Source organism: Cydia splendana, chromosome 5 (assembly GCF_910591565.1).
Source record: "Cydia splendana chromosome 5, ilCydSple1.2, whole genome shotgun sequence".
NCBI classification, from domain to species: Eukaryota; Metazoa; Arthropoda; class Insecta; order Lepidoptera; family Tortricidae; genus Cydia; species Cydia splendana.
Window position 1 is genome coordinate 7,454,139 of NC_085964.1, and position 19,744 is coordinate 7,473,882.

Genomic DNA, 19,744 nt, shown 5'->3' on the forward strand with positions numbered 1-19,744 from the left:
TAGGTATAAAATTATACCTATACTCGCCGACTGCAACAAAAATGAAACTTATAACCGCGCACGAACCGTGAATTTTCTTTGCGCGCCGCAGTTTTATGACCGAGCTGTGAGTGTCGGCACGGGGTTATCACTTGCCAAGTGTTAGACCTTCATGGTTTAGATATCGTTGACTAGAAGAATGTCATATTTGAGTTTACTTGACTTATTGATTTAGCTATCAAATAAAGCACATATATATTTCTATATTATTATTTAATGTAATTAGAGATACAACAGAATGGCGACGAGTTATGATCGAATAAAAATACAATAATTCCACGCGTAGTTATATCCGCAGTGCCTCAGACAGACAGACAGTTGACTAATTCCTTTACAATGGAAAAGCTAGCAGAAGTGCTCGCCGAAGTGATGGAAACCATGAAAGGTATGCAAAGCCAACAAATAATTTTGCAAAACGCATTGCTTAATCAAAGCGCAAATACAAAACCAGTAAGCGGAATTACACTCCAACCTTACGATGAATTACACGAAACATTCGATAGTTATTTACAACGGCTACAAAATTACATTACTCTTAAAGGCGTTACGGATGCAAATATAAAATTACTTACAAATTTTCTTAAACTGCATCGGGCCGAAATACTACCAAGTGTTGAAAAATATAACAGCACCGAATACACCTGAATCAAAGTCTTACGACGACCTAGTAAAGATATTGAAAAATCAAATTGCACCCGAACCCGGTGAAGTAGCACAACAACACAAGTTTTGCCTGAGATTACAGCATGAGGGCGAATGTATTGCCAACTATGTAGCCGGACCCAAAGAAATAGGTGGTAAATGCAATTTCATATGCCATAATTGCAACAAAACAACATTGGACACACACCTACGTGTCCAATTCATACGCGGACTCCGAAGTTCTGAAATTAAAGAAAAACTGGTACAAGAATCTCCTGATACAAAGTTTGATGATAAGTATAATCAAGATAGCCTTGGCTATAGAAACATCCAAATCTGAAACGAAAGTAATGGGACAAGAATAAGGAATGCAAATCGGTTATTTTTTTGTATGGAAATAATCGGTTTTTAACCGAAACCGCGGTTATTTCCATACAAAAAATAAACGATTTGCATTCCTTAGACAAGAAATAGAGCCTAACATAAACAAAATATCAATAAAAAATAAATACAGAAACAGTACATTCAATGGTAATACAAGTACATACAATGAAAAAAGAAATACATATAATAGAGATACTAATACACATAATGAAAATAAAAATACATACAACGGAAATAATACTACGAAGGAAAACATCACTTGCTTTTGATGCGGAAAAGATAACCACAAAGCTAATCAATGTAAGCTGAAAAATAAATTATACTGCAAGAAATACTACACCAAGGGACATGTACAGTCAGTCCGTTTCAAAGACCAAAACCAACTAGATATGGATAGTGACCTATCATTCTACGAAAGTGAAGAAGAAATATACCTATGAAATAAAGAAAATACATAATAATTCATCTAGAGACAAATTCAACATTACACTTCAGATAAATAGAAAAATGCACATTATTGAAATGGATACGGGAGCTGCAGTTACTACATGCTCTAAAGAATACTTTGAAATGAATTTTAAAAACGTGAAACTACAAAATACACATATAAAACTGCGTGCATACAACAAACAAATAATGGAACCTATCGGAATATACAAAGTCAAAATCCTATACAAAAATAAAGAGATTGTGGGAAGAATATTTGTAATCAATGATAACGTAGACACAGTCGTTGGAAGAGAATGGTTGAGAGCGTTAAATTATATAGACTTTGACATAAAAACAATTACGGAAGCAGATGTTACAGAGAAATAATTTAAAGATAAACTGAACAAATTATTACAAGGTCATGTAGAGCTGTTTTCGGAAAAAGTGGGAGAAATTAAAAACTTTAAAGTTGCGTTCAAGTTAAAAGAAGGTACTATACCTATATTTCTGAAGCCACGTCCAGTACCATTTGCTCTTAAAGACAAGGTTGAAGCCGAAATAGACCGATTAGAAGAAGAAGGGATAATAGAAAAAGTAACGTATTCTCAGTGGGGCACACCAGTAGTTCCTGTGATAAAACCAACTTGAAAGGTACGCTTATGCGCAGACTTTAGAGCTACATTAAATAAAAACCTGGAAGATGACAACTATCCGATCCCTAGAATAGAAGAGGTATTTTCGAAACTTAGCGGCGGGAAATACTTTTGCACACTAGACATTAATCAGGCATATTTACATATGATGACGAATGAAGAAACAGCCGCAATGCAAGCTATTAGTACATGCAAAGGCACCTACAAAGTGAAGAGGTTAATATTTGGGGTTAAAATAGCGCCGAACATCTGGCAACGATACATGGACCAAACCCTGCAAGGAATGAAAGGTACAGCCTGTTTTTTCGATGACATTGCTATACAAGGACGCACTTATACGGAACTACTACAGAGAATCGAGGCGGTATTCCAAAAATTACAGGAATGCGGATTACATGTAAATAAAAAGAAATGTCAATTTTTCCAAAAGTCAATTACATACTTGGGACACACAATAAACGAAAAAGGCCTTTGTACCGGTCGATGAGAGGTGTGGGAGAATTAAAACTGCAACGTTCATGCAGATATGTAGTGCAAGACAATTTATTCAAGTAAACAACTATGCTTGATGATTTTTAGGACCCGTAACGCCATCTATTCGCAGTAATGAGTTTTTTTTCTTTAATACATAAGACTGATATGTTCAACGGTTCACATGCAAAATTAGGACTTTAAAATTATTGTGATTACATAGTAGATGGCGTAAACATCAAATCGTATATCAATTAACTTGAACATACTCCCCCGGAAAGGACGGAGTCCTTTACACAAGGTAAAACACATAATTTAGTAATAGATCTTTGTAAAACACCAGAAATTGTCCGTATATCGTAAGACCGAGTTAAGCCATCAGGGCCTGGATGTTTTCCTATAATACGACCCATCGGCCAGCTTCCAGGCGGGAGTCGTTGGTCTTTAACCAGTACCAAATCGCCTATGTCCAGATCTTTGGTTACGCGGTTCCACTTAGGACGTTGCTGAAGACGGGTTAAAAACTCCTTCTGCCACTGTCTCCAGAAATCTTGCAACATCTTTTGCGTTAGTTGCCATCTAGATAGCTGATGAATATTAAAGTCTGTATAGTCATCATCAGGGATACTAACAATCTGTTCAGTTGTCAAAAAATGACCAGGGGTTAACGGCTGTAAGGAGTCTGGATCATCGTTGAGAGGATATAAGGGCCGAGAATTAAGGCATCCTTCAATCTGGGAGAGGAGCGTCGTCATTTCTTCGAATGTGAGGGTTGAATTTCCTATGACCCGTTTCATATGATATTTTATAGATTTTACGCCGGCCTCCCATATACCACCAAAGTTTGGAGCTGCAGGAGGAATATACTTCCATTTAATCCTCATATTGTCCAACTGGGCTGCAAATTCATCTGGGATTCTTGCTTGACCTTGGCGCCACATGGCTATCAAGTCTTTCTTGGCTCCTATGAAATTTGTGCCATGGTCACTCCATATTTCTGCGCATCGTCCTCGTCTAGCTACGAATCGTCTTAAAGCTGCTAGAAATGCTTCTGTGCTTAAACTACTCACAAGTTCGATGTGGAAAGCTCTGGTAACCATGCAGACAAAGAGAGATATGTACGCCTTGGTGGATTTTGCCCCACGTCCTTTGCTCATACTCCCATTTATAGGTCGCGCAAAATCTACTCCGCTGATCAAAAAAGGCTTTGCGGGCTTTACTCTTATAGCAGGTAGATCTTCCATGAGCTGACTGCCGGTTTCTCCACTCTGACGGATACACACGATGCAGTTCCGTACATATTTCTTTATTTTATTCGTCATGTTGATCAGCCAGTATTTGGATCGAAGATACATAACAATCAATTGCGGACCGCCATGAAGAGTGCTGCTGTGTGCTTCTGCTAGAAGAAGAGGTAACAGAGCATTTTCTTTCGTGATTATAATAGGGTGCTTCTGTTGGGCTTCTAAATCAGCATGGCGTAGTCGGCCGCCTACTCTCAACACACCCTTTGGATCTAAAAAGGGGGCGAGGGACAACATTCGACTTTTTCTTTTCAGCTGTCTCTTACTCTTTAAATCCTCAATTTCTTCTTGAAATTCGATTTCCTGGGATCGTCGTAAGCAAATGGTAAGTGCTTGATCTCTCTCTTCAGTCGTCAGGTAAGTTGGTAAGTGATCTTTATTTTCTCTCTTTCTTTTCAGGTGCAGCATCCATCTACGGCAGTATGCGATTATTCTCACCAGTTTCCCGAGCGACGAGTATTTAGCGATCAAGGTAAGTATTAAATCCTCTTCATTTTCTTTAGTTGTAGTAACTAATGTTTTTATAACTTTTCTACATTCTAAGTCTGTTTCAGGTACTTCTGTTCCCGGCAGTTCTATGGCTGGCTCCTTAACACGTTCACGACGGCGTCGGGTCGAATATATCCGATGCAGATCTTTCCTCCGGTGCGGGGATGAAATTGCTGTTCCGAACGCTGGTACGGGACAGATATCTTTGGATTTTGTATGAGTAGAAGTGAGACAGTTTGTGGTTTGTCAATGTTTTATTGAATATAGACCATTTACACAAAAAACAGCACATCGGTTACTTTCGACCCGTTACCGACCAGGACGAAAGTATTTTCATCTAGTACGGCTATGGGGTCCGAAAGATCCGATGCCCGGTGACCCGATAGCCGTACTAGATGGTAGATCAGTTGAGCTAGTGCAGTCCAAGTGTGTAGGTGGTTGTGACGTCAAAGTGCGAATTAACATAAATCATCGATTATGAAGAGGTCAAGAAAAATGTTGTTTATATGTGAAAAAAGTGAGAATGAACATGAAACAGTAAATAAGAAAAGAGAGGATAGATCAGCTAGAAAGATCATACTTGGTAAGCGAATTATTACACCAAATAATATTTACACTAGTCCATCAACAGAATGTATGTACCATAAGTACAAAGTCTCAAATATTAGTTCCATAAGTGTAATTATCGTATTATTTATTAGTGCATACAAACTTAATACCTAGAAACAAAATAAAACCATACCTAAAACATAATAAAATAACTAACCTAAAAACTTAAAAACTAAATCTAAAAATAAATAAAACTAATCTAAAAATAAATAATTACAAACTATCCTGCGGAATGGTGCCGTAGATGCTGGCAGCATTTCCCCGCTGTATCGCAATACTTATCGTATTAAAATGATTGTGTTTCGATATCGATATTTTATTTCTACCCCCAACACTAAAAAGTTATCGACACTGGCAACAACCAGTACGGATGGCGGGCCGATATGATCCGACAGATTGTTCCTTTATTTGCAACCAAACCATAAATAGAATTAACCTGCGACTACAAGGTAACCTACTGTGTGAAATAAACACCCAAACAACATTAATACATTTATTTATTTATCCAATTAACAATAATACAGAAACAAACTGATCGTATTAAGTATAATATGCAGACCATATTACACTTAATACGACCGTGAATGATATCGCAAATAGGTATGATACAATTATACTCAGATCAGCAATACATTTATAACCAAGTACTCCGTCGCTGGTGGCTGCTAGATGGCAAGTGGTCGCTCCCGCCTTGTGCTTGTCCTTTTATGACGTTGGGTTTGACAGCTCCGGATGTACGTCACGCGCAGCGTTGCCAGGATCGTCGACGTGGTGTTGCCAAAACGCCGTGGCGACAACATGTGGCTACTTAAAAATATATTAGTACTAGCTGACCCGGTGAACTTCGTATCACCTATCTATATTATGTCTCCTTTTGGCACGTCACGGATTAGCCTGGCCGCACACGCTCAGAATTTTATGTAGGTACTGATTGACATGATGTGTAAGCGAGACAGCACCATGCATTTGTAGAGCGACGTCCCGATCCCACCTGTCATTCCGTACGGAAACATAATGAACATTCCGAACGCCTGCAGCCAGGCCAGAAAAAAATTGTTATCGATTAGTCCCTCTACTATATAGGGTGACTTTAAATTGGTAATACAAAATGAATGTTTTACATATATCTTCCCTTCATTAAGCCCCTCAATTAAGTCTCATGCTTTTAAAATAATTAAAAGTATTTTTTCACACCACCTATTCGGAAGAGAGCTTTTTCTGCCCTGCTAGAAGGGATCAAAGTGGTACTTTTCTTCCCAGCTAGGAGGGATCAAAGTAACACTTTTCTGTTCTAGCACACTATTTTTACATTTTTTTGCACATTATTTTTTTAGCTTAAATAATCTGTTTAAGCATCAGATTGTGTCAATACTAAGATTTTTTATTTTCCTCATAGTTGATGTGAAAAGCAGTATGTGTCACACGGTATCAAAATTATTTCGTCTTAGGCGTTAACACTTGAATCCCTCATTACTCTCAGGATTCTACTTTAGAATCCATCGCTTCATTCAGGATTCAATGTACACCCTTGACGGAAATATATCATTTTGATCCCTTATAACACAAACTACTATTTTTTTATTCATCCAATTTTTTTAGGCTTCACATTATCCTAACATAATAATTAACAAAGAAGGTTAAATAATTTCAAATGAACACTTTCCTTTTTGGTTATCAATCACCTGTCAGAGTATTTATGAAATAAATGTTTTGATTAGTAATTGTCACTTGTCAATTGAAAATTAGATTTTCCGCAAATTTTGATTTGACAATAAATTTTTAAATAAAACAATACCTGAGAAACGTGTTTGCTACAAAAGGTGCAGGAGCAAAATTTGGAGAACCTCCATTTCCAGCAAGATTGTGCGCCAGCACAGTTAACTCTAATTAGTGTGCGATATCATTTAGACCAAGAGTTCCCTGGCAGATGGATTGGACGCAACGGCCCAGTCGCATAGCCGCCTCGAAGTCCCGATCTTCGCACGGGAATTAAATACCCTCGATGAACTTCGCCAAAAAAGAATTGAGGTGTTCAATTCTGTGAAACCAATGAATTTATTCTTGGCAGACTAAATAATCTCAAGAGTATTCATAAGAATCAGATTTATGTGTCCAGAAAAGCGGTGGTCATTTTCAATACATCTTAAAATACGTTTAGTTAAAGTAGGTGCACACTTATCTACTTATTGAAAGTGTTGAAACGTAGGTCTTGTTGTGTGTTACATTCGGTAGCTAGGTTACGTATATTAATAAATGATTAAATTTAAATGAATTCGCTTATTATTTACCATAGATTGGATCAGGGTACTTAAAACTAAACCGCTTAACTTAATGCCAGTCCAGACGGGAACAGTCTTGCTCCAATCTGATTAAATTGTTTGGTCAAATCAGGTGGTGTGGTGTGGTTGCAAACTCCATTTTGCTTGCCGATTCCCTTTTATTCGATTGTAAAGGCACCAGTACACAATGGGCCATCGCCGGCCACTCCAAGGGACGCAGCCTTGCGGTAGAATGAGATAGCAATGTCACTTGCTCCCTCTAACGCATAAATGCGTCCCTTGGAGTGGCCGGCGATGGCCCATTGTGTACTGGGGCCTTAAGATTATGACCGATAAAATAGAGGTGCTAACTTCAAAATCTGTTCTTATTTCTTGTACACATTACAAATGTAACCTGTAATGGTGTGCAGGCCCCAATTTCACCACGGTGACAGGTGCGACAATTGTAAAATCACTGTTGATGACGTCACAGGCATCCATGGGCTACGGTTACCACTTACCATCGGGCTGGCCGTATTCCTGTTTGCCACCATCATTGCATTATTTAAAATAACTTTATTATATCGGAAAAAAACAGATATTTCTTTTGCGAAGTTTCTGACAATTGTCAAGATTTAGAAGAATTGTAGGTAATTCTTGACAGGTAATGAGTTATATGTCGGAATTTCGTGACAATTGTAGTGTTTCTTGTGACAATTGTCATAAACTTAGCAAGAGAAATATCTATTTTATTCCGATATAATAAAGTTTTTTTTAATAAAACAATGATGGTGGCAAACAGGAATACGGCCCGCCCGATGGTAAGCGGTAACCGTAGCCCATGGATGCCTGTGACGTCAGCAACAGTGATGTTTTACAATTGTCGCACCTGTCACCGTGGTGAAATTGGAGCCTGATGTCAACTTTCTAACATTAATTGTAGTTTCGGTTCTGCGTGATGATGATGAGTCAGTCAGTCAGTCATCCAGGACACGTAAATTTAACGCTGTTTTTTAGGGTTCCGTACCCGAAGGGTAAAAACGGGACCCTATTACTAAGACTTCGCTGTCCGTCTGTCTGTCACCTGGCTGTATCTCATGAACCGTGATAGCTAGACAGCTGAAATTTTCACAGATGATGTATTTCTGTTGCCGCTATGACAACAAACAGAACAACATAAATATGTAAGTAAGGTCCTATACAACAAACGTGATTTTTTGATGATTTTTGTGTAATGGAACGGAACCCTTCGTGCGCGAGTCCGACTCGCACTTGGCCGGTTTTTTTAATCCTGTTGGCACCTCAGACAGTGGCGAGACACTCCTGACTTCGGACAGGGGTGCGAAACTCCTGACTTCGGCCAAACTCGGCTCCGCGCGGCTCAGCATTGCTCCGAGCAATTATTAGGGTTGGCACCACTTGACTTCCTTTGGCGTGCACGAACACAGATAACATAATCACTTGAATTTTGACAACCCTAAATAGCCGAGAGGGATAGTGCCATATATTAGAAAGGGATAGCATGATTCGACCCTGAACCGCTGTCAAACTTCGGTTTTGTAGGAAGTTTCGTTTCTGTACGTTAGTACTATTATTTATTCTGTGCTTCGGGCAAACTCGGCTCCATTCGGCTCAGCATTGCTGCGAGCAGTTATTAGGGTTGCTACCATTTGACGTCCTTTTGCATGCACGACCACAGATAAGATAATGACTTGAATTTTGACAACCCTAAATAGCCGAAAGGGATAGTACCATACATTAAAAAGGAATAGCAAGATTCATCCCTGAATCGCTGTCAAACTTCGGTTGTGTTTTCGTCCCTTGGAGTGGCCGGCGATGGCCCATTGTGTACTGGGGCCTTAAGGTAGTACTATTATTTAGTATGTATGTATTTGTTGGTTGTCATTTTGTTTATGGGTGCGTTCGAAACTGTTTAACAGGGAGTTTATAATCGCTCCATTTGACAAACGATAGGCCTCATCACTATAATGCATGCATAAATAAAAATATGTCAATCTTTTGTCATTACTGTCACTATTTTACAATTTCAAAATCTCAAATACGGGGTAATCCTAATATTGTGGATATATCTTGTCGATTCGAAACCCTTTTTAAAATACGTTCTTTAATTTGAGGTGAGAGTTTACCTTATCGACGGGATGAAGATCAAATGTTTGACAGGTAAGATACCTAGGAACATTTTGTATGGGAATGATCATTCTTTCATTATTTTGTTTTCGTAAATTTTTTCAATGTTTTTAATGGTTATTCTGCTATTCTAGGCCGAGACTAATCCAACAAATCAAAAACCATGAAAATCGGTCCAGCCGTTCTCGAGTTATGGATGCTGGAACAAACACGACTTTGTTTTATATATATAGATATAAATATTCGCATGAAACATCATAATTACATAGATAATGACAATTAAGCAAATGCATACACTACAGATCTTTTCGACCCGCTAACGCTCCAGAATAAAGTTATGCATCAGATCTAAAAGACCCCATGTCGTAGCCAGGGAAAGTCACTAAAATTGTCTGCCGTCGTGAACGTGTTAAGAAACGCCGGTCCATTCCACCAAAGTGTATTTGTCAAGAGCTTTTTTGGCATAACTCCTCGTAAGGCTGGGTCTGCTGGATTGTGTTTAGTATTAACATAATACCACCCATTTATCTCATTCATTTTCTTAATTTCAGTAACTCGATTTTTAACAAAAGGAGTCCATCGACCTGGGTCGCCTTTTATCCATGACAGTACAACTTGTGAATCTGACCGGGCAAATACTTGATGTTTTTCAACTTTTAATATGCTTACAACATGTTTCAGAAGTCTACACAGCAGAACCGCAGCGCACATCTCTAATCTTGGCATAGATATATGCTTCAAGGGCGCTTTTTTCGTTTTAGCCGTAAGTAGAGATATTTGTACTTGACCGTCTGTGTCGATGGCTCGGACGTATATTACTGCTGCGTAAGCGCTCATCGAGGCGTCAGCGAATCCATGAATCTCAATCGAGCTTCTGTCTGCATTGGTATGTATCCAGCGATTTATCTTTACTTCGGTCAATGCAGGAATCTCTTTTCTAAACTTCAGCCACTCTTCCTTCACGTCATCTGCGAGTTCTTCGTCCCAACCAACACCTAATTGCCATAATTTTTGCATGAATGTTTTAGCGATGACTACCGCAGGCGCCAGCCAAATCGGATCAAATAATGAAGCTATATCTGCTAAAACATTCCTCTTCGTGACTGGTTGTTCAGGTTAGTCTTTCAAATTATTCGTTATTTGTAATTTATCTTCTTTAGTGTTCCAAATTATACCCAAAGTCTTAATACTGTCTCTTTCATCTACTTCTCTTTGGGCCTTTGGTGATCGTTTTACAGGTTCAATCTCTTGCATGAATGCTTCACTATTTGAACTCCACTTTTGAAGTTCAAACCCACCCTTTTTGAGAATTGCTGTGATTTCTTTCTGATTTCTTTTAGCTTCATCTTCTGTTTCATGTCCCGACAGGACGTCGTCCATGTAGAAATCCTCTAGTATTATACGCTGCCCTTCAGGATACTCTTGACCCTCATCTATCGCAACTTGACGTAAGGTTTTGATGGCCAGGTAGGGAGCGCAAGAGGTCCCGAAGGTAACGGTAAGTAGCTTGTAGTCTTCTATCGGTTTTTGAGCATCACTTCTCCAAACAATTCTTTGATAATTTGTATCTGCGTCATTAACTTCAATCTGCCGATACATTTTAATGATATGCGATTTTGTGCGTTCTCCATCTCAGCAGTATATCGCGTAAATCTTCTTGCAGAGTAGGGCCTATGAGTAATGCATCGTTTAAGGTAACCCCATTAGTTCCAGCACATGACGCATGAAATACAACTCTAACTCTTGTGGTTTGTTTGTCGTCTCTTACAACAGCATGATGTGGTAGGTACACGCAATTCTCGGTTAATTCTTTATCATCTAATTTCTTCATGTGTTGCAGATCTATGTACTCTTGTAAGACGTCGTTGTAATCTTGTTTCAATTTTGGATTCTTATCTAATCTTCTTTCTAGCGACATCCATCTCTTCACTGCTATCTCTCGTGAGTCACGTGGTAGCACAGGTGATTCTTCTCTAAATGGCAACCTGACCACGTAACGACCATCTTATTTTCTTTTGTGTGTCTTCTCATAAATGTCTTCTGCCTTCTTTTCGTCTGAGGTTAGTGTATTACTTTCTTCTTCTATGGTTTCTAACTCCCAGAACTTCTTCAGCATGTTGTTAAGATCAACATTAAGATGCATGCTGACGATGTTTTTTGTGGCAGTGTGCTCTGTCCTCACATTTCCGCAAATTATCCACCCCAGGTGACTATCTTGTGCTATAGGTGTTCCTGAGGGGCCATTGATCACTCCAGGTTTAATAACTGCGCTCCAAACTTCGACTCCTAAAAGCAAGTCGATGTGACCCGTAGTGTGACATGTTGGATCTGCGAGGCACAACTTCTCGACATGCTTCCAGTTTTCCATCTTGATTTCATTCTCCGGCATAATGTCGGTGATGTGACGTACAACGTAAGTAGTTGCCTTCATCTTTCCGACAAGCAGCAAGCAAATTCATATTGTACGAAGGGTCGGCCTGAAAACCAGCGTTGTAGTAGGCAAGCCTGCTGCAACACATGCTGAGGTTCGCTCCTTTTTAACATCATAATTTAAAAAAATTATATCTACATGTAAACATAATATTTTTTGCCTATTTAAGTTTAATTCTAAGCTTATAATGTTTTGTAGCATTGCCTGTAAATATTTTTCAATGTGGTGTTAAATAAAAATTTTCTATGTCTATGTCTATGTCTATCTTCATCTTAAGCTCGATTCTTGATGAGAACTCTATTTCCGTTACATACTTGAGCGTAGTCTTCATTTTCTCAACTCCCGTGACATGCCCACTGACTGAGGTACGTCGTAAACGAAGCTTTTGTGTTGCGGCCTCAGTTATAAAAGACTCTTGTGAGCATGGGTCCAACAGCGCTCTCATCAAGTGTTTTTGTCCGTTCTCATCGTATACTTGCACTAATGCAGTTGGCATCAGCCGCGCGTGACTCCCAGTAGTGAGGTGAGATATAATATTCTTTTTATTTTTATCTTCTTTTTCTTCATTTGTATCTTCTTTTTCCTCTCAATGCCTCCGGAACCGGCGCAGAGGTCTGAGACTGCGGGCTCCACGTGCTGTGTAGCAGAGAGTGGTGTTTTCTCCCACATCAGCGGCAAGAAGATCGATGTTTGCAGAACTTGACTGAATGCCCCGGTACTAGGCAATTGAAACAAAGCCGCCAGCCTTGCACATATTCCACTCTCTTATCTACTGCCAATTTCGTAAACTCCTTACAAGTGTATAATAGGAAAATGAAAATAGGTCATAAAAAGGTCTTGGTTACAAAAAATGCATTTCTGTTCGCTTTTATTTACATGAAAACTTCTTTTATTTACAGGTGCACTCGGCGACGGAGCTTGTATCATTTCTAAAACACGAAATCTTTTTTCCAGGAACTTGTTTAACATGTTTAGTGTTGGTAATTCACTAATCTCTAGGGACCCGAGCTCGCGTTCCCATTCTTTGTGTGATTCAGAGTCTAATTTATTGACAATTAAATGAATTACCAGTGTATCCCATGTATCAACTTGTATATCTTGATATTGCAATTTATTCATACATTCACTTGTGGTGTCTAACAAATCTCGTAACCCTTTCGATGTTCCCGTAGCCAATTTTCGTTGATTCACTAATCGTGCCAAAATAGTGTTTACAATAATTCGTTTGTTGTTGTATCATTTTAATAAAATATTCCATGCCATGTCGTAATTACTCTCGCTGACAGGTATATGCTTAAGTAATTGTTCCGCCTCACCTGATAAACAACTTTTTAAATAATGCATTTTTTTGCACTCTATTGAGTGTGGTTTTATTGTGTATTAGCGATGTGTACATATCGTGAAACGAAGTCCATTCGTGATAACTGCCCGAGTACTGTGGAATATTAATTTTCGGCAACCGGACTTCATCACTCACACTAGTGGCAGTTGGAGGGTTATGTGAACTCGATGTACTTTTTCCGCTTCGTGAATTTAACTTCAATAACAAGTACATCATATTTGACCGTATTTCGATGTATTGTTCTTCGACTTCCATAAAATAATCTTTTGTGAAATATTCATACTGTCCGCGATCTCGTTTAGGTACCAATTTCAACATTTCCATATTATTGTTGTGAAACTGATTCCAATATTCGGTCAATATTTCCATCCGTAACTGTACATAATCACTAGTTAATCTTTGTTTCGGTGATTTCTTATAATTTGAAATAGTTTAGTCAACAACGCGTATACGTTTTCTTGTTCCTTTATATAATCTTCCATAATGAAGATATACACACACCAACGTTTGTGTACACTTATCAATTCTATTTACTTATCACTTATTATACAGTTTTTTCACTTTAATTTCTTCTTAAATCCATTTAAATTTGTAACGACGCAAACAGCATTTGAGGTTAATTTCGATGTCACACTAATATAGCTCTTATATCCGGTTCGAAGGACCACTTTTGTACCGGTCGATGAGAGGTGTGGGAGAATTAAAACTGTAACATTCATGCAGGTAGGTAGTGCAAGACAATTTATTCAAGTAAACAACTATGCTTGATGATGTTTAGGACCCGTAACGCCATGTATTCGCAGCAATGAGTTTTAATACATACGATTAATATGTTCAATTGAAATTGAAATTGAAATCTTTATTGTCATATTGTGAGTTACAATGATTTTAAAATTATGTTAAGGTAGAATCATCACAATCAACCGCGATGCGGAGTACAATGTTAATACTAAAACTAATCTTACAGCTAAATACTTATACAAATGTCATGCCGTTACATGTGATACGAATAAAATGATGGGTAATATGTCAATGAGCAAATTAATAAATATTACTATTCTTACTAATTATTGTTTGAAGGCATAAAGTGGTCACTTATCTTATAGTAAGATTTTTCTAGGCACCATTTATAAAGTTTTCGTCCGAAGTCAACGGTTCACATGCAAAATTAGGACTTTAAAATTATTGTGATTACATAGTAGATGGCGTAAACATCAAATCGTATATCAATTAACTTGAACAGCCTTCATCCAATGCAAAATAAGGTAAACGACATTAAAAATAGTACACGACCTACAGACGTATCATCGCTCCGTACTTTTCTGGGGATGATTAATTATTACCAACAATTCATTCCCAATCTTGTTTCAAAACTAAATCCACTTTACAAGCTGTTGCAAAAAGATACCAAGTTTGTATGGTCAAAAGAATTTGATAAGATTTTTAATGAATTGAAGGAAGAGGTATGCGGAGGTAAAGTTCTAATACCATTCCATGCTAACTTACAAGTAGCACTTGCCACAGATGCGTCCCCTACAGGATTTGGAGCGGTTTTATCGCACATTATGCCGGACAAGACGGAACGACCTATCGCTTTTGCCTCAAGATCTCTATCTAAAGCAGAAAAAGGTACAGTCAGCTAGATAAAGAGGCAGCAGCACTGATATGGGGGCTTAAGAAATTTTTCCAATACTGCTATGGACGAAAAATTACATTGATCATCGACAATCAACCATTAGCACGAATACTACACCCTGAAAAAGCGGCACCTGCTACTACTGCGATCAGACTAGTACACTATGCAAATTTTTTAGCAGGTTTTGATTATAATATAAAGCTGAGAAAGACGACTGAACATGCAAATGCCGATTATTTTTCAAGACTACCTAATCCTACAGATACAGCAAACGAAACACAGATGATGACGCGTTTTACTTAAATCTAATATCAGAGATGCCAATAACCTTACAAGAAATAAAAGACGCTACAATGAAGGACTCAGAGCTACAAAAGCTTTACATGGACATACAGTCGGGTAGAGACGACCCTAATCGACTTCATGAATTCTCACTGCAAAATGGATGCATTTTCTATGGAATAAGAATTGTCATACCTAAGAAGCTACAACCTCAAATATTAGAAGAACTTCACACGGCCCATACAGGCATTGTTAAAATGAAAGCTTTAGCCAGAAGCTATATTTGGTGGTGTTCCGTAGAGGAACAGATTAGTATTAATTACTTTCTATGCATATGTAAATAGGTATTTTTCTTACATACAAAGCAACACAATTAGGAAAGAATATATTTTCGTGTAGTAGCTAGATATTTGAACTGGCAACTGCATTTATCTCAAAAGCCCTTCCGGCGCGACACAACCGCGCCACCTAGCGAGGATAAAAAAACTCTTCGCCTGCCGTTAAAACTAAATGGCCGCGTTCGATCCGCGCTCCGATTAAAATAATTCATATATCGGTTCCCGTCGCTGCGATTTAAGTGAAAATCAACCAGAGACTAATTAGTGACCCAGTGCCCCTTATGGATATATGCAGCTGTCGATAAAGCAGAGGATTTCCCAATCATCATACATAGACCACCACGTGGTACGCCAAGGTGCTGCTGGATTTATGTAAGTTGCTCTCAATTTATCTCGGCTACATAGTTTTTTGATCCGTTCGATCCGGATTTTTCTTTCTCTGGTTGTGTTGCTCTTGTATTTGCGATTTTTGCGGTATTTCGTACCCAGTTTTTTCGTTTAGACACGTTTGTAGTTCAATTTAGTATTGTCATTGTCGCCATCTTTGTCTCGCAAAATGGTTCCTAACCCTACAGACGGCAATACTGAAGCCGACACATCGTGTATTACACAAGACATATTCGAACGAGATCTAATTCTCGACGAATTAAAGAGAACGTTACAGTTCACAGCGACAAATACAGATCAATTTCGTTCAAGAACGACAGATTTAACAGTGCATCAGCGAAAGTTTACTAAGATTCAAACTAAAATCGAAAAAGCGTTAATTAAATTGCAAAGCTTCAACAAAGAAGCCAATATTAAGATTCGTAACGATTTTAATGACTTGTATTACGCGATAGTTACACATTTAAATAACCTAAAGGAGGTAGACGTAGAAAGGCGTCGCGCGAGCCGCGCGCTTACCCCCAACGAAACGCTTAGCAACGATCGTCGAAATTTACCAAAATTATCGCTTCCCGAATTTCACGGCGAACCGACTGGTTGGCCTGCCTTTTTCGATTTATTTCAATCGCTGGTACACAATAACAATGCTTACACGGATGCGGAGAAGTTTATGTATTTGCTCCTTTCTGTCAAAAACGAGCCACATAATTTAATTAAGTCAATTCCCATAACGGAAAGTAATTATGCAATTGCGCTCGATATTCTAAAATCCCGTTATGACAATAAACGCATTATTGCATCACAACATCTAGATAAGTTGTTCGATATAGATATTTGCTCCGCGCGATCAGCTGTTGCCATGAGAAATTTACTTAATGTTTATCACGAAAATATAAAGGCGCTCGAAGTCATGGATTTTCCGGTTAAGGAATGGGATTTCGTTCTGTTAAATTTATTATTACGTAAGATTCCCGTGAATACGCGAAAAGAATATGAACGTTCCTTAACCAACCCGGGCGAAATACCTAAAGTTCAGGGCCTAATTACTTTCCTCGAACGCGAACTTTCAGCGGAACAGATGATTTCAGTTTCCCATACACAGTCCACTCGAAACAATTCCTTAAGTAGTAAAAATAATACAAATATAAATTCAAATCAAATAACACCCAAGCGTGTTTTTGCAACAAGTACGGCGTCAGCTCAAAGTCGACCTTATGTCGATACAAATAAGGTTCGAGCTTGCTTGAAGTGTAAAGGAATGCATTCCCTTAATAAATGTTTAGAATTTTTAGACCTATCGGTGAAAGATAGATTTGCATTTGTTAAAACAAATAATGTATGTTACAATTGTTTATGCCCCGGGCACGACTTAAGGAATTGTAAATCAAGTTTTAAATGTCGTAAGTGTAATAAACGACATCATACTTTAATTCATTTAGAATCAAACATTCCGCAGCCGATTATCAAGGAAGCTACGGAATCAGTTGCCGTCTCGCTCGCTCTTACGGAGCAGCCCGGCCCTAGCAGCCCGTCAGCAGTTCACGGCGTGAATGAACAGAGTTTAGGTAGTTTAGGGAAACAACCTAGCACGGTTTTATTATCAACAGCGTTGGTTGACCTTTATTACGAAGGCAACAAAGTTGCTACGATTCGCTGTATGGTAGATGGGGGTTCACAAGCAGCTCTGATTACAGAATCGTGTATGCAACGACTCAATTTACCGCGACAACATGTTAGCGAGCCGCTGGTCGGTGTCGGCGACTTGCCGCTGGAACCTAGGGGTACCTTCGTGTGCTCAATTTCGCCTAAGGGCAAACAAAATCCAATCATTCCGTTAGAGGCGTCTATTTTGGCGAAGTTAACCCGTCAAATGCCTAGTGTACCACTAGCACCTCTCGCTGATTGGCCTCATTTGCAGGGACTCGCTTTAGCCGACCCTGAATTTCACAAACCTCAGCCGGTCGACATGATACTCGGCGAGGACATTTTCATGGATATTGTTCGCGATGGCATTGTCAGAGGTAAACCTGGCACGCCCACCGCAATTAATAGTGTGTTTGGTTATTTGCTAGGAGGTAAAGTGAACTTTACTTCCAATGTTTCGACTCCACGCCATACTTGCTTTACGTCGTTTGCCAACGACAATCTTCAGAAGTTTTGGGAGCTGGAGTCAGTACCAGAGTTGCGGAGTTACACTCCCGAAGAAAAGCTATGCGAATCCTTTTTTCAAAAGACGCATACGCGTGATGAAACAGGGCGATACGTGGTCGCTCTGCCATTCAAGCCCGATGCACCGCCGCTCGGCGAGTCTCGGCAAATTGCCCTAGCACGATTCCATAAATTGGAATACCGTCTAGAACGTAACCCCCAGTTGAAGGCGGATTATCACGCTTGCCTCCAGGAGTACGTGAATCTCAACCACATGGAGCTCGCGGACGATAACCCCCCCGCTGGCGCGAGTTATTACATACCCCACCATTGTGTGTCAAAAATTTCCGAAACTACACGCACACGCGTAGTTTACGACGCTGGGTGTCGCACGACAAGTGGACACGCGTTAAATGACACTTTGTTAACAGGTCCTAAGTTACACTTAGACATTGTTGACGTTCTTCTAAAATTCAGAGTGCATAACATTGCATTTTGTTCCGACATCAAACAGATGTATCGCAATATTCTTGTGCGTGAAAGTGATAGAGATTTTCAGCGCATCCTTTGGCGCCAATCGCCCGAGGAGCCTCTGCGCGATTATAGGCTTCGTACCGTTACCTTCGGTATAAGTAGTTCCCCTTATCTCGCCTTGCGCACAATTAAACAGCTAGCTCACGACGAAGGTGAGCGTTTCCCGCGCGCCTCCCCAGTCTTACTCAATGACGTCTTTGTTGACGATGTGGTAACCGGTGCAGATACCACAGCCGAGGCTCTCGCTCTGCAGCAGGAGCTGATAGGTATTTGTGCCACGGCCGGGTTCGAATTACGTAAATGGCAAAGTAGCTCGCCAGCTATTCTCGCTGTTACGCGATCCCCAGATTCTCATGGTGAGCGACGCGAAAATGTTCATTTTGCCGAAATGGAAAATGACAAAGGGGTCAAAGTCCTTGGACTTCAATGGAAGCCGGGATCAGACTCAATTAGTTTCAAAGTACAAAGTACTTCTCGGGCCTGTACGAAGCGGGCTATTCTCTCGGAAATTGCAAAAATTTACGACCCACTCGGGTTATTATCTCCGGTGACATTGTTTGCCAAACATTTAATTCAATTGCTATGGTTAGCAAAGGTTCCTTGGGACTCCGAAGCCCCTATCGATATAGTTAACTCATGGACGAGTTTTGTTAGCGAGCTCCCGCTCTTATCTCAAATTTCATTTCCTCGTCATATTTTTAATACTGACGACTTCGATTCAATCGAAGTTCACGGATTTGCAGACGCAAGTCAAATTGCGTATGCCGCCTGTGTTTATATACGTCTTACGGACAATACCGGTAAGGTTCAAACTTATTTAGTCATAGCTCGAACCCGCGTAGCTCCACTTCGGATTTGCCTTACTATTCCGAAAATGGAATTAATGGGATGCGTGATCCTGTCAAAATTGATAGAAAGAGTAATGCGCATTTACGGTGATCGCATTCGCCCCGATCAAGTGTACGCGTGGTCAGATAGTTCCGTCGCGCTCGCGTGGCTGAAGTCACCCCCGCACGAATGGAAAACGTTTGTCTCTAACCGCACCAGTGAGATTTTGTCCCGTGTCCCGGCGAGCTGCTGGCGTCACGTCCCGTCAGCTGACAACAGCGCTGACCCGGCGTCGCGCGGTCTGCTGCCCGCCGCGCTCGTACAAAATGACTTGTGGTTCCATGGTCCTACATGGCTCCAACTAAGTCACGACTCCTGGCCTATACAAAAAC